At 38.8% G+C, this 22095-nt stretch overlaps 1 long non-coding RNA gene across 1 annotated transcript in view; it reads left to right on the plus strand.

The window, feature by feature from the left end:
- LOC140647650 (uncharacterized) overlaps positions 1–12325 on the plus strand; it is a 35959-nt gene extending 23634 nt beyond the window's left edge. Inside the window, exons 2-3 of the long non-coding RNA XR_012040896.1 lie at positions 9939–10045; positions 12217–12325. This is a non-coding gene — a long non-coding RNA (uncharacterized lncRNA). The remainder of the gene's footprint in view (positions 1–9938; positions 10046–12216) is intronic.
- The last annotated feature ends 9770 nt before the right edge of the window (positions 12326–22095 follow it).

Consider the following 22095-nt stretch of genomic DNA (forward strand, 5'->3'; position numbering starts at 1 on the left):
GTCCCAGCAACTGGGACACTGAATCAAGCAGACAGCTAGGTCTCTGAAGCAATGGAGAGAGAAATTTTCAAAGGCTAAGAGGGGAGAGTATAGAGTTTGCTGCAACTCAGAAAGCCACTGAATTGGCTGAAAGCAAGCCTGAGAGCAAGAACCTACCCTGCAGGAATGCAGTCTGCAAGGCAGAAAGCTGTTTACAAGCTTTTTTGTATTTTGGTTCTCCCTAGACAGACCCATCTGAATGTTCTGGTTTGCAGAGGCCCCATTGCACAGTGTTTGGTCTGTTCTAAACACAATTTTTAAAAAACTACTAAGAGTGGGAAAGTGCTTTGCATCAGATGCTGGCGATAATGGTTCTGTCTAACAACTTCTGCTTCTTCAGCAAAAGTGTTTTGTTCTTCCCTATTTGCTGGCAATTCATGACCCTGTAGCTACAGCAGCTGTGTAGTACACCGAGGTAAACTGCACCAGTTTACCTCGGTGTACTCCACCACCTGGTAGTACAGGTGTTACTGAGCCCTGACGTATCAGTATGGAGAGTCTTGTGCAAAAGTCTGAACTGTAAACACTTGTTGTTCTGTTGTTCTACAGATACTGTGGACAGTCCTTTGTAATCTATGAATAACATGACTGTATACTTTCTCTTCTTTAAAAATGCTCGTTTCCTATCAGTCCATAATTCATTTTGACACCAGACATAAGCCAGATTTGGTTTCTGTTATCTCTAAGCATGCAGTGAATATACTATTCAAATGTACAGGCAGCATGAGCTCAGACATTCAAGATTCTTCCTGGTCTTTTTTAGACTAACTGTCAGGCACCAAATTCAAGTGTAAATCAACACAGAAATGCCATCAGTGTTGAGAACCAGGATTTTAATCTAGCCTTTCCTCCATAAACTGCAAAGGTACTTCTTGTCCTGCAATTTTAAAAGTCTCTTGTTTACTCACTTAGTTTTCATACCACATTTTAAAAGAGCAGGTCTTGGTAAGACATGAAGAGCTTGAACCTCCTGGCTATCTGGATAGCTGGTGATGATGGTCTCAGCACAGCCATGCCGTGAGCAATGTGATGAGTGAATAAGTTCCCGTGCTTCTGCAAAGATAAATGGTCTATACTTCATACTACAGCCAGAAAAAAGGGACTACTACTACTACATTGGATAATTTTCCTCACGTGTTTATTTTGCATGCAGCCACACAGGAAACTGTATTTTTCTAATGGAATCTGGCTTTTTTGGCTTAATTGTGTTTGACTGCTCCATGTCCCAGATGAGAAATTGGGTAGTGGTCACGGGTTGTTTCTTATGCGTTGGTTGCAATTAGTAATGCTGTTCCTAAGTAATGTATAGTTTATTTGCTTTTTGTGTTGTAGCTATATGAAATGCAGGTTGCTTGTGAGGGGCGTTGCTGTTAATGTAAGTGGAAAAGCACAACATTTTAATTCATGGTGTGTCTTGTCTAAATTGGGCTTACAGACTGGTGGAAGAAATGTTAAAAATATATTGCTCACTAGTTTCAGGAGAAGTTTTACATTGGAGTGTGCATTAGGGAAACTTCCTTGTAATTTCCTGAAATTGTCAGTACTTGAAATTTCTCCAGCCTATCTCCACCTAGTCAGTTATTTGGGGTATGTGTTTGTTTTTCTTTAAGAAAACCCCAGACACCTTACCCCAGCCTGCAGAAGAAAAATTGCCTCAAAATTGCCACTTTAATAGTGCTGGGAAAGAGGAATCTGCATTCTCTTAAGAGTTGGATCTCCTTCCTTCTTCCTGAATTGCAAAAGGACTCTCTGCATCATCATATTTCCTTTACAGATTACTAACAGCCTTAATAAAATGCTCCCTTTTCCAGTCGGGGCACAGAGCCTTTTGCATTCTGCTGCCCTTCTCCCATCTCCAGAGATTTGCCTTGATAGCAGGAGAGTGTCCCATCTTTGCACTGCGAGGTTCCTGGCCTCCCGAAGGAAAAGCAAGCTCGCCTTCCTGAGAGCTAGTGTTCCCCAGATTGTCTTTTTCTTTCCCCACGCTGGCCCTGAGAATACCACTCCAGTCAAACAAACAGTCCTGGTATTTGAACATGATAGCTGTTATTTCATCTTTATTCCATTCCTCCTTTTTCTTACTAATCCAGTAGGGCTATGATATTGGCTCACTGCCCTGTAGATACTCTACATCTGATCACAATAACGATGTAGGCATATGCACGCCACAATACCATTCACGCTTTGAATGTCATGCTGTAAAACCAGCACACTGCTGTGTCGTTTCCTTTTTAGCATTCAGACGATTTAAATGTTTACTTCACTACAGTGGCAGCATCATAACTCCACATTTTAGCATCCACAGCTTCCAAATTTTTTATCATCAATGAATAAGTTGGATAAATTAATCCCTGCTGAGATAGGCAATGAAACATTTGTGCCTTCACTGCTGGTGTGTAGGTTTGCGGCAGCCTGAATGCTCCTTTCACTTCATTTTCTTCTTACACAGACAGCAGAGGTGCAAGAGAGGAAGGGGTTTCTTTTCTTGCAACACAGTCTTTGTTCAGACCTGTGGCTTTAGGCAGAGTTAAAATCCCCGACTGCCTGCTAGTGCATTTATTTTCCTGAAGTCAGCTGAAGATCTCAGCCCTATTGTTTTTCTGAGGGCCTTGATTGCATCTGCCTGGTAAAGACTAGACATGTTTTTATGTATAAATTTTAAGATTTAGAATGTGAATCCACTCATTTTGTAGGCATATAGGTTCAGTAATAACTTTCCCTTCCTGTGGGGAAGGTAACCTGCCTTATTTTGCATGTATATGGCTAAAGGACAGACATATGCTGGTCACTTCTTCCTCTTTATAGCTATCTTGAAGAATGTCACATGGTTAATTGTTGCTTCTTGTATGGTCCCATGTATGGACATCACCCCCTGGTGTGCAATGGGAGAGAAAAAAGGGGTTGTACCTTTCTCTTCCATGGGTGCTTTTTGTGCAGTGGGTACTGAACACAGATGCTGCCAACTGCTAGCCCCAAAATGATCCTCCCCCCACCCCGAGTACCTACAGAATCAGAATGAATATTAAATCTTGGTTCCTGCCTCACTGGATAGCACAGCAGCGTTCCTTCAGACCGGTGGCTCTAGTGCTGCAGGATGACGAATGATGCAGAGCTCCTCCAGCAGCTCCCATGTCCATAGAGTCCCTCACAGCCAAGGCCCTAGCTTTGTAACAACCACTTGAGCTTTGCTTTCAATCCATTTTCACCATTTCAGCTCTCATCCTTGACCTACCTTTCCTCAGTGTACCTTTCTTGCAGAAATGCCATCTGATGACTCATATGCTTTTTACTTTTAATACACACATATGCAAATATGTGTGACTGGGCAGCATGAGGAAAATAGAAGAATACATCTTGAGAGTAGAAGAGAATTTTTTTTCTTTTTTAAGCTTTCAGTGGCTTCTTCTTTTACACGAGACATGATTTTCTGGGGATTTCTGCAGAAAATTGAGCTGTGAGACCCTGGCAGTGGGGAGGCTGTGGTGAGAGGAAGGCTCGTAAGAACATAGCCTCCACAAGCATCATGAAGAATATTGGCAATACAAATGATGATAGTAATATTCAAGGCACCTAGGGTTAAATCCTTGTTCCACTATTCCCCTCCTGTGTGACTGGAAGAACAAACTCATGTGAACTGAGCTCTTCTGCCTCATATGTAAGAAGGACACAGCAATCTTTATTTCATCTACTTTTCAACTCTAATCCCTTTAGCACAGGGACTGACCCTAGCTCTTTATTTGTGCTGTGGCTAGTATAATCAGGAGTCCTGATTTTTAGATTGGCCTAGCATATTTCATAAAAGAAGTACCTACTAATCCTTTTTCCACTGTGGAGGAGGAAGCCATCAAGAGAGGCTCTGAAACCAGTGAGCTGTTATCTAAGAGGAGAGCATGCACAAGGTGCCCAGGTGTCTTCATTTGGCATCTGTGACCCAAAATTCACTGCCTTCTCCCGCAGTGGTATCTCCCTTCAGAGCATGACTGCATCTACTACTAATATACTCTCTGATGTTTTCTTTTTCTTTTTTTTTTTTTTGTGGCTCGCATGCTGACACACTATCATTTCCCAAAATGATATTGAAAATATCTATTAGATTAGCCACAATTAAACTATATGGTTACTAACTTGAGGCCAAATTTAATTTTCTTTGACTGTAATATCCATCTAACTGTATTTAGGGCTTGGTATTCCTGATGCAGACTAAACACCTGTGAAACTCTCGTTGACTTCAGTCTTTTGCCAGCGTGGAGAATTCCAGACATACCCCAAAACTTGCACATCTGTCAGCTGAGGTACTTCATTGCATCCGCCTGCTCTTGCAGGAATCTGGCATTATTGATATTGGATGATACATAAAAAGTGGTGCACTTCCTTAAGTTGTATAAAATTAACATGCACTTAAATGTTGCTTAAAAGACCATCAAATATGCTATAAGAAGCCCCCAAATGTGACACATAACTTTTTTTTACAGTGCATCTGTTCTGAATTGCAGGTACACAAAGCAATCCATAATAAAACAATTCCAAGAAGTTTATTATGAAGAGAGCTTGCCAAATCATTTCCTTCCACAGATAAGTTGTCAATTACAGCAAGATAAAATATTATGGTTCTGTGAATACTTGCCTTAGAAGCTATGCAGATTCTTTATCTAAATTTGTCCCTGCACACATTCAGCTAGGAAGAGGTGTCGTGACAATAGCTGTGTTTTAGCCACTGTTTCTTCTACTGTCTTGCCTATCTAGAAGGCGGCTACATTTTTCTCACTCACATAAACATTCCATCTGCCTGTTAAAAGAATCGGACTTGCCAAGTACTTGGATGTCTTCTCAAGTATCCAGGTGTCAATGTTTAAGAACAAATGACAGCGTGGAGGCTAAATGGATTTGGTTACCAAAACACTTTAATCACAGATACATGCAATTTTATGAATGACACAACTTCCCCATTCCACAGGAGAGATGGTGCAGACCCGGAGGAAGGTTGGGCAGGCCAGCATGGTGGCTCCTGCCATGCTATGCACAGTAGAGCACCCACGCCACAGGGCTGTGGGCTCTTTTCAGCTCCCTGGGTTCCCTGCGGTTGGAGAGATGTTCTCAGATCCTGGTGAAGGGTTGTGGGGTGTCCCTCCCTGGAGCCTTTTTTAGAAACTCTCTGTTACTCCAGTATTTGTAGGTGTCTGGCTAGAGAATACCTTGATAATGCTTACACTGTGTGACTTGAATGGGTGTTTTCTTATTTGCTGTCGCCACCATCTGCACACCTGTGGACACTTTTGAGCTTCTTGATGATCAAGGGCTTGTTTGTCCATCTACTTCCTTGAGCACATCAAAACTATTCTGTTGTTTAGGATAGGCCATATTTGTGTCTACTTCTACTACATATAGAAAAAAATCAGTTAAAGTTCACAGGCTTATACTAGCAGCTGTGCTAACTAGGCCTAGTTTACGCTAGCTGCTACACTAGATTATAACTACTCTACTGAGATGATAGATCAGACTTGCAACCAAATAAAACATGCTCTGTTCATAAGGTAAGTGTAGATGGATAAAAATAAGTTGTGATTATTTATTTATTTCTATTTCTTTGTGAAAAATATTTGCTTATCTGGATGGTCACCTCTCCAGCTACTACGGATTTAGCATATTTGCAACCATATATTTTATATATGCATCTACTTTGGACACTTGCAGGAGAATCTTACTCGCTGCAAGTTTAGTTCTCACAGTTAATGTGCAGTAAAGTAATCAGAGTGGTGGTGATCATTGTTTATAGTAAATTTCTAGACCTTCAAGCCACATAAAACCAATTTATTTTCAGCAAAATAGATGTGAAGAGACTCCCCATAAATTCACATGAACAAAAGAGTGTTATCTTAGAGGACGTTCATTTCTTTAATTGGGTATATAAGTGTTTCATGGTGTTATCAATTTTCTCACCTTATTCTCTATCATGAAATCTAATCAGCTCCCTTTCTTTAATGTTTATACTTTTTCCTATAAATGGAAAGTCCTCATTAATGGGAACCCATTTTGTTCTTCTGAGTTGTGGAGCTGCGTGACAGTCAAGTCTTAGTTTAAAGTCTTCATTGCTAGATTTGCACAGGTATCTCACTGAAAATAAAGTTAAATCGAAGCTTATCTATATCATTAGCATGAACAGAACAGATCCTATTGGCCTAAGGCAGAATGTTTGGAAAAAAAGCCTTTGAGGATGCCTCAGAATATAGACAGCCATCTTTATTAACACATAATAGAGTTAACCAGCCTTGTTGTATGATGGAGATGGTTTATCCAAGCAGTCATGTAGTTTTATCACCTTCATTCACATGCTTCCATACTCCTAAATCCTTGGTCTGCTCCTTATCTCATATTGTGGCTGCTGTAGAAGCTCTGGTTGTGTGAGTGCCTAGCCCACTCGGAGACCTTGAGCCGCTGATCAAGATTTCACATGAACTACAGGTTAACACCAGCCCAGTGAGCTCAAAAGACTGCTCTGATGATTGTACCATGTTGTTAGTCTGGAGCAAGGGAGCTGATGCTAAGCACCGTGTACATTTCTGGACTTCGGTAAGAGGTGGATGAAGGTAATGTCAGGACATAACAACCAGGAAATAAATTTGTTTTCCTAGTTTAATTTAGGTGTGGTTTTTATTTGTTTTCCTAATCTGTACTAAAAATTATTTGGGGGCAAAAAGAGGGTAACAGTAAACACGTATCAGAAAGGAATTCAATGAGACATTGTAGCAAATTAGTTCATTACACATGATTGCATTATTAAAATGATAAAATACCAGGCTTGGCCTGATAATATAGAAGTTAGTCTGAATATATATGCAAGCCTGAGGGGTTGAGTTCATTATCTTTTAGGTTTAAGTGTTGTTTATGTGAATTGTAGAAATAGCATAGTGACATCTTTGCACATATTTTGAGTGGTTGTGAATTTTTTATTATTTTGGAGGGGAGGAATTACAATATAATGAGTTGTCTCACATGTATGTGGCCTTGAATAATGATTTTTTTCCCTATTTTTTTGCTAATGACATAATGCCTTTTACACTTGTGTTATTTTTGTATAATGTCATATATTATGGTTTGTGTCATGCAGAAAGGGCCTACTCATCAAGTAAGCATGTGCTTCATCAGAGTCGCAGAGTCAATGTTATAAGTCAAAATATTTTCATCTGTTTTGTAACATTTGCAAAAAAATATATGATGACACAAATTGTTCAAGCTTCCCAGTAAGTAAATACTATTCTTCTTTCTCCAAATGAAGTGATACTTCTGATCTGATGAAACTATGAGAGACATTTATTCCCAATGAAGAGTGAAGTTAATGCAAGGAGTGTTTGTTGAGACTATTTGATGAATATGTACTGCATTCAGAGTTCATGTTGGCAGCTACTCAGATTCTTCCTTTCTTCTTGCGTGAGAATCCTAGCAGTTGAAATATTTTGCACATCAAAAGTAAATTCTATTATATTAAACAATGTGGACCAAATGTTGCAGTCCATTAGGCCAGAGAAAGTGTAATTTTATTTCCACAGAATTCCTTTGGATTTATGCTAGCTTTAATTAGATAGGATTTAGTCACTCGGGATACAGCACAAATTTTGTCATGCATTAGCATTTTTTCCAAGCTGCCAGTTTTACTCTTACTTGACTAGTTAAAAAAATAATCAATGTTTAATTTATTAAAATATAACCAAAGATTCGTATCCCAGTATGTCTTGGGATTCTGCTTGTTCACTTAAAGCAAAAGCAATTTCTGTCAATACACCTACAGAGGACTAACAGTTTATTTTCACTGGGTAATTCTAAGTAAAAAGGAGAAAGAAAGTGGCAGCGCTCTTTTATAGCCACCTTCACTGAACGGTATTTCTGATGCCACAGTATTGTGCTGTAGGAGTCTAAGAAAATAGCTCTTCAGCACACAAGATAACTTGTAGACTTAATAAACAGTGTCAGTATAGTTCAGGTGCCTGTTACCATTACAAACATAAATGGTGAAAGATGTATTTATTTGTATTACTGGAGGCATCCATTGAATGGATTACATGTTTATGGATAAATTTATCTTCATTCTTGGAGTACCTTGTAGTAAGTTAATACATCTAAGCATTCAAATAAGAGTTGTTAATCATCAATAGTTGAGCTTCCAGCCTATGTTATCAGGCTCAGTGACGTACTCGATTAAAATCCAAATTCTGTCCCCTTGCAGGAGGCTAGAAGTCTATGTGAGGGCTAAAATCACTACTCTTAGACCTACAATAAATGGACTTCACCATTGCTTATTATCACATAACTGAATGGTCTCTGCATGACAAAGGAAAATAAAAATTGAATGTATCTTAATCCAGAATAAGATAAATACACAAGTGAAAATTTCTAATGAAAAAATTACACTTCAACAATTCGCGATTTCTAAAATTAAATATTTATCCTTAATTCTCAACCATCTACAGTTACTCTTACAAAGTAAGGCATATCAATGGTTAAGAATTAACCAGCAAATCACACCCCCCACCTTTTTTTTTTTTTTTTTTTTTTTGAGGAAACAGAAGTGGCCAGAACAGTTACTGCAAAGAACTAAAAAAATCCCTCTTCTCCTCACCTTTTCATTTATCTTGCAGCTTGAACAACACCAGTCGCTGTTCAGTCTTTCCTTTCCTTTCCTTTCCTTTCCTTTCCTTTCCTTTCCTTTCCTTTCCTTTCCTTTCCTTTCCTTTCCTTTCCTTTCCTTTCCTTTCCTTTCCTTTCCTTTCCTTTCCTTTCCTTTCCTTTCCTTTCCTTTCCTTTCCTTTCCTTTCCTTTCCTTTCCTTTCCTTTCCTTTCCTTTCCTTTCCTTTCCTTTCCTTTCCTTTCCTTTCCTTTCCTTTCCTTTCCTTTCCTTTTCCTTTTCCTTTTCCTTTTCCTTTTCCTTTTCCTTTTCCTTTTCCGTCTTTGTCCTTCAATTCCATTACAGTTTGTTGTCTCATCTCATATTCAGCTCTCCCTGTTCAGTTACTTGTCCCTCATCTCTTTATGTTTTATCTTTTTCTGATCTGTCCTGCTGTTCTGCTCCTTTGTGATGTCTAATGGAACTTACAGTAGAACATCCTTTGTCAGGTTTTTTATTTTATTCTTATCTAATTGTGGATATTATTTTTAAATTTTACATAGAAACATGTTTGGTTAGTTATAATTTACGAACTGAAAGAAAAGAAATTCACTTTGCAGCATGCTGTGTGAACAGAACAAAGGAACAGTTGCAAAGATAAATGTACCAAAGGCTCTTCATAAGCGCAGCTTTAAAAGTCAGTTTCTCAGACTGCCCAACAGGATGTCCGAACTCAATCAAAACATATGTCAGGCTGCACGGTTGACATTTCAACACTAAAAAGAGCTTACCCTAGTTTTAACACACAGAAAATAGATTATGTCATGTCACCAATGAAACATGGAGCTGAGTGAGAGTTTGATTACCTGCTATTATAAATCTGGTAGTGAACTGACTTTCAAAGTCAATACTGATGGGCAAATTTGTAAGTCTTAGCCAAAGGCATGGGGCCTGCTAATACAGAAAGAGAGCATTTCTTAACTAGTTCTATTTTCTTATGCATAAGACTGTTAGAAATAAGATGTTTCCATTAGATAAAATTACCCCACTTTCTGTGAGAGGCAATAAATACTACCTCATGAGTAAATCATGGGTTTATAACCACCCATCACATTGCAGGTGGGAGAAGAGAAACCAATTATGTTTTCTTTTCTTGTAGTTCTTCCTCTATAAAAATAATATGCATGCCTCTGTAGTGATGAAGCTCGAAGGAATGCCTGAACTTTGACAACATTAAATATTAGAGTTTAATTTCTTTCTCTATAAAAAATTTAGCAATATGACAGTTCCTTTTGTATTCTAGGCAACTCCCAGACCTTCTGCTCCCCTGTTCATCAGAGTGCGGAGGACTGAAGAGGACACCTGCCTGCTACTCAAAGGCTTCAGAGGAACTGAGCAGTAGAGATGTTGGTAGGCTTGACAATCATTCTGCTCATCATTCTGTCTGTAGGTAGCCTCACATCCATGGCTAGCCACTGATCAGTCCGATACTGATAAATGTCGGCCAAGAGGATAAACACCAGGAGTATGCTGTCTCTCACAGACAAATACCACTGCTGAAATGCTTTGATGATGCCCTTTCAAAAGCATGGCAATCCACAAGGAAGACTTAAATGCTAAATCCAACTAAAATACTTATGGGAATCTTAAACTAAACAAGCACGATACATGCAGGTGTCTGTCGTCAGCAACTTTACCAGATCTGCTTGTGTCCGTGATCTGAAAAACTGGAAAGCATGAAACCAGAAGATGCTGAAGGCATAGACTCAAAGCAGAGCTACTATTAAAAAGACTGGAGAAAGAAAGAAGAATGGAAATAAGCTCTTCTTGGTGGAAACAGTTGTTTCAAACTGGAATTCTGTAGACTCTTTAGCTGTAAATGTTTTATAATGTTATATCCTGGTTTTATCGCCTCGTCATTTTTCTCCTCCATCTTCCCCTATCTGCACACACACACACACCATCAGTGCTTGCAGTGACATAAACACACGGTTGTTACTGGGCAGGAGCTGTTTAAATCTGTTGTTAACAAGGGACCAAGTTGCAAATCAGCAAAAGTATGGGGAAGAGATATATGCTTGTTCTGAAAAACAAGAAACATAAGCAAACAAAAGTCTCCAGGTGTGGAATCCACCTACACAGATTTGAAGGGTCTGTTTGGAAGGCCACCTTATAAATGTGAAGCACCTTTAGAATTTGATGTTTCAGCTGTTGTGACTGAGGAAAAGCATGGTGTTTGTCTGAACAAAATATTTGTAAAATATAAGCCACTTTAAAACCTGAATGATTAGGATAACCTTTAGATTCAACTCAGCTCTGAACAAAAGATAAAGCCACCAGCACTTCTCCCAGTGCATGCTTTGAAAAAACCAACTCTGCAATAGAAAAAAGCACTTTTTTATAACAATGCTTGTTTATGATTAGTCAAGCTGTGATTTATATTTACTTCAGTGACAGCTATTTGAATCATCCTATTATCCTACAAAGAGGTTTAAAATGGTCTAATATGTATTTTGGAATTGCTTAAATGGTGTGTTGTACACAATAAGTTCTGATGAATGTTTTCAGTGCACCTTAATTAACATTTAGATTTGAAATGTGCAGGATGAAATCTAAAAGATTTTATGGCATTTAAAGGAATATAAAATAAGATTAGTAGTGAACTTATACAATTCTTTTTCCTTATACAACCAGGCTTGAATTTGATCTTTCTGAAAAGCACAAAGCGCAAAAAATTTATTTTTTGAGCAGTACAGCAGTAAACATAGAGTTCATACAGAGTTCCTTTATGATGAGAAAGGACACCTCTTGTCCTTCACAACGTAGCAAAAACTTACTTCCTGTAAGTTATTTTGGAGAATGTATTTATGAGCAGTAGATGTGGGAAGTTTGGAACCAGTTGTAAGTCTGCAAATCTGTGTCCCCTTTCAGACATTTGTGTTTGGCCACTACTTGCATGACAGTAGAAAAAAAAAGTATTAATTGATTCTATATATATAACTTAGCTCTTTTTTAAATTTGATTTGAATGTTCTGGGATTTCCTCTAGTCACTGTCCTCTTCACTTTTGAACCTAATCCAGCAAAGAAATGGAGCATATACATAACTCCAGCTGATGGCAAAGACATGATATCTATTTAATAATTAGTGCCTACTTTGACATAGAGCTGCTTGAAACTCAATTTTGCAATAAGATTTATTTACATTTTAAATGCTTTGAAATGCTCCCCAAATATTTTTCAGCCATTTTAACTATCTCTGCTTAAGCATTGTATGTGATGGAGAAGGGGAGGAAGGGACTCATTTGTATGTGAGGGCAGTTCCAAGGCCCCGTGGTATTCTAGGGCAATCCTTGACACGTTACTGGTGTTTGCATAACTCTTCAGTGTGAGGACTCTTGTTTTGTCCGTTATAATGAAATCAGCACTTTTGAACAGCTCTCGTGTTTCCACAGGGACCAGCTAAATATGTACTGTAGGTTGGGCTCAGAATTCCTATAACCACAACATAATTTTGTCCTGGTACAGCTCAGCATGATCATTCAGTGTGGTCGAAATGACTGACTCTTGTTTTGTTTTTCAGTCTCTGGAGGGAGGAATAAGAAGACTGCATTTTGGCACTTCACTGTAGATGCAGTCATCCAACAAGCTCCAGACGAAAACAAACTGATTTTTTTTCCAAAGAAATAAAGATTGTAATGGATGTACATTTTAATTATTTTAATAGTATTAATACCACTATTAATATTTAAAATAGCTTAATGGATTTTTTTTTTTTGCTTGTATAATAGAAGAACAGTGAATGCAAATATCTGGGATCTTAGAGAACATTAATAACTATTATCATGCAACATATGACACACCAAGGAATTAATATTGGAAGAGTGTCAACCACATCAAACATGGAGCATGTTAGTGGGTTCCCCTCTGAATACAGTAAACCAATGCACAGGAATCAGGGCAAAGGGCTATGGCAACAGAAGGTTGAGCCTATGCATGGAGCTGTGCATAAGTGTAACCAAATGTAAACAAAATTTCTTTGAGTTACTTGCTATATGACCTCATCTAAAACAAAACACCTGTCTCAGGAGAAACCTGAGAAGATTTTTATGTCATTTGAAATACATTTATCCATACTAATTTAGGGAAAGATCTCTGTAAATTTCATACCAGTAACTGCCATTATACATCTTCCTTTCCAACCTATCCAAAATTAATAAATTATTTCCTGAGTGCATGTGCAAAATATTCTGAGAATTTAATGATCAGCTTCAAATGAAACAATGGATAATTGCAAATTCCAGTTTTAACTGAAAACCTTTTGATCTATTTTAAAGTAAAACACTCTCTTATTTATTTCTATTTGCAGTTTACGTTTACAATTTGAGTAGCATGCTCTTTTCTGACACCATAATATTTTAAAGTCAGAAGAAAGTAATTCAGACACTTGTATGTAAACCTGAGGTCAGGTGTGTGTTCAGCACAAATGTTTTTTCCAACAGACAGCTTAACAGCAGCACTTCCCAACATCTTCCTCCTTCATGCCCACTCTGGAGCTACAAATGAGTGGCCTCCTCACCATATTGACAGGAAGAAGTTTGTCAGGTCAGGGTTTCTGTGATGTCTGCTTCCCTTCCTCAATATGCTCAATTTTTTACGCAAAATGCTTTGAGGGTTCCATGGCCCCCTACTTGGTTCCTTTTATTTTACTAAGTATCTCCAGAATCATTTTGATTTCAGTCTCTGTGGGGGTTTTGCTGTTGTTCGGGGCTTTTTTGTTTTGCCCCCTTTACAATCTGGGAAGAGCTTTTAATGTAAAGATCCTGCACATTTTAAATCCTTTCTTCTCCAAAGGGAAACTGGCAGAAACAGCATCCTGTGGAGACATTGTCCACAATTTAATTTTGTCTTGAGCATAATAAGATTTGATGACTAGAGCCTTATAATTAACTGAAGTTAGGAATGAAGTGGAGTAGAGTCACTGTGGGCACCCTAACTATTCAGTGGACAGAAAGAGGGGACATAGATGAGCATGATTTTCCCCTGTGGTGGGAGGATTAGGAATGGGGTTAGTCTTCTGTTTTCAGTGTTTCACAGAAATTGCTAGAATCAGGTGCATTTAATCTGGTCCAATACTGCCAGAATTATTCTCAGTATCATTACAGGGGATACCTAGTTTCACAACTGGAAAATTATGAACTCTCTCTGCATTAAGCAGTACATTTCTATGAGAACTTTTGATTTGCTGTGCTAGGCAAAATGGATGCCATTTTCTTTTAAGCTGAATATATTATGAGTAATTAAACTAATGAAAGTTAATTTGGTATAACATGAAGCCAACTTGATAATAAAAGAACTCATTTATTTCAAAGTCTGTGATTCCAAAGAAGAGATGAAATATGCTTTTAATATAAAACAATATTTCAGCTCAAGTGCTCAAATATTGTAGTGATGCACCTCTTAAAAATTTGAAGCATTTTAGTATGCGTGGTGTCTGCACTCAATTTTTTTCCCCCTGTGTTGTCTCTTCTCCACTCTTCCAGCCTCACTGGTGTCTTTTCCTTGTTTCTGACGCCCATCATGGCCATGCCATGAATTCTGAATTAGGTCGGCTGTCAAATGCCCCATGATCTCCCAGAATAGCCTCTTTCCTTTCTTGAGTTCACATGGGGAAGACAGGCCTATGGCACCAAAGAGGGAAGGACAAGATGAACTAGTATTCAAGTGTTCGTATTTTTGTCTGTTGGAGGTTTTATCTTAGGGTAAGGATAGGCCAAGAGGATTTTTGGATGTCAGAATACAGAGTTGATTGTCTTTGAAGAAATAGGAATTTGAAGGCGAACATTCCCAGGCAGGAGAGGACCAAGGGAAGACTGTTATGCCAAAGAGTATGGGCATGGGATTGTGGTGTCAACATGGAGTGAGAGGAGAGCTTAGCACAAGGCTGAGCCAGGGAAGCATGAGGCAGCTGGTTCATGGCTGAACCTGCCCTCTGACAAACACAGGATTTTACGAAGGTGTTTTAACTCCTCTAAAGGTTCATCCATTGTTTGTCTGGCAGCTGAGTGACAGAACTGAGCATGTGAATGAGGAAAGAGGGCAGGACCTTCCATCGGATTAACCCACTGCAACAGCAGTAACACAGGGTGGCAAAAGGCTTTTAGAAGTGGTTCTGTTTGAATATGTTGCCCCGATCTTATTTCTGTTTCCTTCAAGTAGGAGGCCTGAGTGCTGAAGAAAGCCAGCTTCCACTAGAACAGAAACCTCTGCAGCAGGGGAGGAGTGGGCGTCCTGGTATTGCCAGCACAGTGTGATTGGCATTACTAGCCCAACTAAATAAACGAGATAATGGAGGAGCAGAAATGGAGGTGGGGACAATACAAAAGGTTTCTGTTGGGTTTGAATGTTAGCATCTTATGACCAGATATGAACTTGAGCAGTAGGTGTTAATTAGCTTATAACCCCTCTGCATTTAAGAGAAGGTTGGGAAACATTTAAGTAGAGGCAATATATGTACAGGGTCACAGTGCTGAAATATTTACTTACTTTTTTATCTGGCAAAACTCCCCATTAAGTTAGCAAGATTGTTTCAGGATTATTAAATAATTGCTTCTAACACAAATTCATTTTACATGGTAATTATTTTTGAACCATTGTAGGTGTAACTGTTAATGAAACTCGGTCTTTTGTCTCTGCAGCAGAGAAGGCAAAGGCTCTGTAACCGCCTTCTCCCTGCTTCCCCAAGAGTTTTCTATTTAAGAGCTTGCCAAGTCAAACAAATTTAATTGCAGTGCCTTTTTCTTTCTTATTTCATGCTAAGCACGGACTCACAAAACAGTACAGAGCTATAAGGCAAGAATTCCTGGGTGTCTGTCTCTGTTTCCCTCTATGACTCCAGGGAAACGTAATAAAACCCCAGTTCACCTTTGCACCCAGGCAATGAAGATAATAGTCTTTATCCACCTGTCTTTCAGAGCTGTAATGTGAAGTAATTTGGTGTTGACAGTTTTCTCAGTTTGGAAAATTTGGGATTAATTCTATCACCCTTACACCTCTTGAGGCTCTCCTTCCTTTGCAGGCACTCCCACTAAAAGAAAAGGAAGTACACATAAGGAAAGCAGCTCACAGAGCCAAATGTTACGTGTTTTATTAATAACTACAGCTACACTTTTTGGTCTTGCTAAAAGAAAGAAAATTGCAGCTGCTTGGGCTTGAATTTCTCTTTATAGTCTCCTTGTAATTTTGCACAAGGCTCCAGGCAGTATAAGAAGGTTTATATGGCAGACTAACTTTTGAAATATGCAGAACATAAACAAGTGCCAAAAATGCCCAATGTGAGCACTCCAAACCAAGAAGCCGAAATGTGTAATTTTCCTAGCTCCCTCTTCACTGGCATTGGAGAGCTCTGACAAATCTACATCCTCAAATGTACTGTACTCTAGAGCAGTGACTGCGGGAGCATCACCAGTCACATCCTCAGACTGCCTAGGTACTCAGATTGCATTGGTACTCCCGTGCAAATTTGCCATTGCAATGCTGCTTTGTCAGCCTTTAAACTTGTTCAGTCTACAGTGAACAAATGTGCCTGTGTTGCGATATGAGTGCAACCCTTCTCAAAATGTGTGCATTGTAACTTTTTTTTTCTATTCTCGGACTGCTGTTTGATACACAGTGCTGTGTCAGCAGCCAGCATATGATGTGTGTATCCTGTGATTCAGTCAGTCAGATAGAAAAAACTGCTTTGATCTCATTCCCAGCTGTTGTATAAATTGGCTGCTCCTGGAATATAATGGGACTGGTTTATGTTTTGTATCATTTAATGTACTGGAATTACTACCAGAAATAACTATCATAATAACTCGAAAGTAATGATAGTAATTCTTCCTTTTGTGGAAAAAAGGCCACCAAAAATTCACACAAGAGTTTCATTCCCTGGGCTTATGCCCATTGAATGTATCAGGTGCACAAAAACTTGGACTCCTAGCTAACCTCAGAGTAGGACTGAAGGCTTTGAACATGGACGTGTCCTGAGTCTTGGGATGCCTGTTACCTAAGTGCAGTGTTTGGGGCTATGATGAGACAAAAACCTCTCTTTATATGTCATGTAATGTTGTATTCTTGCAAGCCCTGAAGAAAAGTGAAAGCTAATAATCCGAAAACAACAAAACCTGCTTTCTAGTCATCAAGTTATACACATCGTTGATAGCCGTGCTTACAAAATGCTAAGAGACTTGCAGGTTTCCTGACCAGCAATATAGAGTTATACCTGAGCTAACATAATAACCCATTCAATTAAAACAATAAGGAAAATAAGAGAAAATTCTTCCCCCTCACTTTTTCAAAACTGCCCTTGAGTCCTTCACAAACAGACCTCTGTGCTGTTCCCATTAAAGTCCCCTGAAGTTCCCAACAGCTTTCAAACTGTATTTCACCTATTGTGGAATAGCTAAACGCATCCTCGCAGGCTCATTCTCCTGACACGGACTATCTGTTGAAATGACTGAATCGCAGATCTGCTTCAGCACAGCACAGCATGCTACCTGGGTGCACATGCAGCGATTCAATCAATGTCCTTCCAGAATTTTCCCTTCTGCAGCTTGCGCTCTCCTCCCTTCCCCTCAAATCCCATGCACACTGAATTGTGAAAATCATGGGACTGGTCATTGAAAATACTGTTGTTTGTTCTGCCTAACTGAAAGAGAATTTCAGTAACAGCAAACAACCTCTCTCCCAAAATACCAAACAACCATTTTTATCTAAAAGCATCACTGTGTCACTCTCAAAATCGCCCAGTTCCTCTAACGGTTTCTAAAGTCATGGCTAAACTTTCAAAATTTTACAGTGTTTGAATATATTCATCATTGCTTTTGAAGAAGAGAAAATAACTGGCAATGCTTTATTTAGGGCATCCAAGAACCTTTTACTAGGCTCTTTGAAACCAAGTTACAACAGGAAATCAACCACTAGCAACAGAGAAATAAAACAAAATTTAGAGTTAAAAATTACCTAAGAGATAGAGTTAATTCTATGTTAATTTCTATATTTAAAGTATGTGTTAATCTAGAAGAAGGGAATCAGGTAGCACAGTATGCATCCAATAAAGTTATTTAAGATGGGAAATAATTATGCTTAAGACATTTTATTGGTCTGCCCTTAATAACCACTAGGTGGGAATTTATTTTTCTTTCTTGCCTGCATGGAAGAGACATGAATATTAAACTCTGACCTCCTGAACTGTCCTTTAGGCATCTGAATTAGCCTTAAGCAGATGGACAAATACCTTACTTTGCCCTCCAGTCTCTGAGGGCACAAAAGAAACTTCAGCATCCAGTGGGTGAAACTTACAGATGATGAACACAAGGTCGTACATACATAGCTGAGTAAAACGAGAATTAATACAGTCAACATAGGAAAGTAAGTTGTACTGAAACCTAGTAAAGGGACTTGTGCAGTGGTGAACGCAGGTTAATATTCTGCTGAGTTGTAAGACACACAAGTAATGAAATGAAGCATAATATGGGAATATAACAATGCTCTTATGGATGTGAGTAATGGCTCTTGCTCTGGATTCAGACTAGCATAGATGCAAAGACAGATGAGGAAAATAACTGTGCCTATGGAAAACTTCCTAAAAAGAGATTCAAAGCATGGGGTTTTTTACTATGGAAAGGAAGCGACAAATAAGAGATACGTGAAAACCTCTCTGCGAACTAATCAGGAAAATCAAAGAAAGCAGGATTCCTGAGAACTTGGATTTCCCTGTCCCACAGCATGAAGAAGGGTAGATTGTCCACACAGCTAGAAGTTGAAAAACTTTGAAATAAAGAAACCTATATTTTTCCACATGACAAAAGGCTAGATGGTGGGCAATTGATTAGGCCAGGGACTTAGATATCCAGTCCTTTATTTGTAGATCTGCTAAGCATAAGTAGGAGAAATAAGAGACAAAAGGGGCACATTGCACTCATTCTACCTCCTGGTATTCTTAGAGCCTTTTCTGAAAAATATGGGATTACAGGGGCTTTGGCTCTGATCCCCAAAGGCAGTTTTCGGCTCCTGATTATTGTGGCAGAAAGCCAGGTTGCAAATACATGGGATAGAGCCTGTTCTCCTCAGTGTCCACAGGAGTCACTGTCCTCGGGGGGACACCATGGTAGCAGGCAGTGCTGTGACCTTTTGGGAGAGGTCCCACTGCAGAAGGGCAGTTAGGACATTGCTGCAGGAGGGCTAAAGGAGAGGACCCCTCCTCCATTAACAATAAGCTTATTTTCCATTGGCTTGGTATTGCATGCTTTTGGGGGTTGTGTCAGCTCTGGCCCTTTCCAAGAAGAGCAAGAGGCAAAGCAACTCTGTGTCACAGCACTCTCTTGGCAAAGTTGCTGCCTCCAGCCTTCAAAAGAGCTTCAACAAATCCAGTAGGTTAATCAGACCTCCTTAGTAGCTGATTTAAAACCATGTATACATTCCACTGTACAATCTTAACTAGATCAATTACAGAAACAACCACAATAACCATAACAATTTGCCTACATTTTTGAATGGGAAATCACAAGAGGGTGATTCATTTGTATTTATTTTGAAGTGCTTGAAGATAATAGCTGGTTGCTTACAACAGTATTTTTTGCTTAAATTGACTTTCCAAGCCTGTTATTTTACGTGAATACTGTTCTGTCAACTGATGATCTTTAACAACACTTGCTTAGCACTTCAGGATACTCTCCTATCAAGCATAGGTATGCCTGTGAGGAATTTCACAATTAGTGATCTCTGCAGAGAGGGAAATCCTTAAAATCATGAGGCCTGGTCTGGACTCGTTCACTTAAACTGTCCCAATTTTGTTCTTAACTCTGAATCGACAAGTTAAATCAAACTCTCCTTCCATAATTTCAAGAACAGCAATCATTACACTGGCTTTGTAGTGAGTCACTGTTTCGCCTGTAAAAAAACCTCATTTAAACTGGCTTAATTTTTTTAATATTAAAATAAGTATGCTCACTCAGTAGAGGTAGCATTACTATCTTAGTTTGCAGTTGTATTTCGTTCATGTGTATCACTGGCCTGATCTTTAAACTGCTGTAAATTGGCATTAGCCCACTGGATCAGACAGCTGAGAACTGTCTTGATAATTTTATTTTTGTCAGGTATTATTGCTATATTAAAAGTATCTTTAAACTTCTGTTGCCATACCAAAAAGTAAGAGGCTTCCTCCTTCTCTAGATACTTTTCAGGTGTTATTTGATCATGTCATGCACAGAAATAAAAAATTATCCATGATATTTCTTCTTCATTGGCACAGATTTTTTTTCTCTAGCTGGAAGCAGCCGAAACAATATTGAAAATGCAGTGGCAGTCATAGGAAACAGATGCTACGGAATGACTAGCCACATACATATTTCATAAACTCTCTCATCTAGTCCTGCAAACCTTACAAAGTCAGGGTTCAGCTGAATATCAGTTTGTCATCTTCTTTTAAGCTCAGGTGTATGTTGTCATTTGGAAGTAATGAAATCATAGCACTGTTTTTTCCAACTGGTGATAAATTTCAGACATTTCAGATGGAAATGCAAACAGATGGACTAGCCCAATGCCCTAGCAGCAGTGTATCCTGCTATGCAAGTTCTTCTCTCAGGGTGAAATTCAGGCCTGTGCAGAGGGGCCACACTAGCCAGGTAGCATTGAGCTTTCAGTTAAACCAAGGACATAAGCCTTTTTCTGACTCACTGTGCAGCAGGCTACATTTCACTGTATTACCTGGGTTCACCTCCTTCTCCAAAACTAACTTGCATTTAAAAGTATGTTATCCTGAGCAGTCCCATCAAGGACAGAGCATCAGACAGATGGCAGTCTGGCCCTGGGAGATTAGGGTATAGCTGGAGAGAGAAAAAACAACCAAATGAAGACAAAAATGCTACAGGGGGGAACTGGCTATTAAATGTCTGTGCAGTACCTTGCACAATGGACCATTGGTCTTTTCTCCAGTATTGATATTATAGGCATGTGACAATTTTCTAACATTCTGCACAAATTCTGTCTGATGCAGGTATTGTTGTTGTTGATAGCATTGTTGCTTTCTTTAACATTAATCCTTCCTTGTACTTCATTTCTTCTTTTTTTGTGTCCCTTTTTATGTGCAAGTTTTGAAGAACACCTTGAGCTATACCTGAAGCCCATTCCAGATCTCTAGGGCCTGTCCACATTCTTAATGAAATAAAATTGTTGTTGGTGGGACATGTGAAATGAATTGGAATAATTTAGTCTCCCCAGTGCATGTGTGTATGTTTCAGTAGGCATTTAAATTGTCCCCAAATGGCAGACTAGATGTTTATCTGTATGGGTTGCACTGGGAACTATGCACCCTGTGCTCTGCTAGCAACTGCTTTTTGATGAACACATAATTCACACAAAGTATATTCCTATTCTTTGAGCAAATCCGATGTAATAGATAATAAAACCCTGTTGTTTAGACAGCATGTTTAACCTTGGCACTTGGTTTCATGGGCCGTTAGGTTCCTAGGTAATGATTGCAATTCTTCATATACTAGTGCTCATGATGTTGTAAATACAGTTGAGTTAATAAGTCACAATTTCCCCCTTTTTTCATTCCCTTCTCAATGCCTGGTAGAGACAACAGTTATGGCTCTTTGCTGGGTCTGCATGTAACATTGTCTCATATCTCTTTTGCATGTACTTTAGCACAGCACATGAGTAGAGGGGCAGTGGAAGGGCCAAAAATAAGTGTTTAATTGATTAGTGACATAATAAGACTGTTTAATTCTTAAAAAAAAAATCCAATGCAGCAAACAAAAAACCTGCAACAATGGGGTTAAAAAACTGACCTTGCTGTATGGTAAATTTACTTTCAGTACAAGTATGTGAAAGCTGCTTCACCTTTCGGATATGGAATCCTAAGATAAAACTGAAAGGAAGCATTAATATTTTGGAAGAAGGCAACAATTTTGTTTAAGGCACCAGCCTGGGATTTGAAAGTCCACATTCAATTATCAGTTTTGCCATAGACTTTCTGATTGAACCCTTTATCTGCCTTTAGTTCCTCGTCTGCCAGGCATGATGCACATTTCTTTTCTTCTACCCAATATTTTTCTTATTCGCTTAGATTCTGACCATCCTGCAGTCAACTACTGTGTCTTACTGCCCATGTGGTTAGCAAAATGGGAATTAGTTCTTTATTGGATGCTTTATGAACTGTAGCTGTAATAGCCCAGAAAGGTGAATAAATTATTATTTAAAAATTCATTAATGATTAGGAAGATGTGACTGTTTCTGCAATGAGATATGCTGGCCTTTTAAAATGAGGAAGACAGGTTCTCAGCGTTATGTTATCCTATATCAGTCATGTTCTGGCAAGAGCCAGAAAAACTGCTAAGCCCAAGGAAGCCATGTTACAGAAAAAGTGTTGTTAAATAAAACCATATTGCTCGAGACTGGCACAAAAAAATTATAG

The sequence above is a fragment of the Ciconia boyciana genome, chromosome 1 (assembly GCF_034638445.1).
Source record: "Ciconia boyciana chromosome 1, ASM3463844v1, whole genome shotgun sequence".
NCBI lineage: Eukaryota > Metazoa > Chordata > Aves > Ciconiiformes > Ciconiidae > Ciconia > Ciconia boyciana.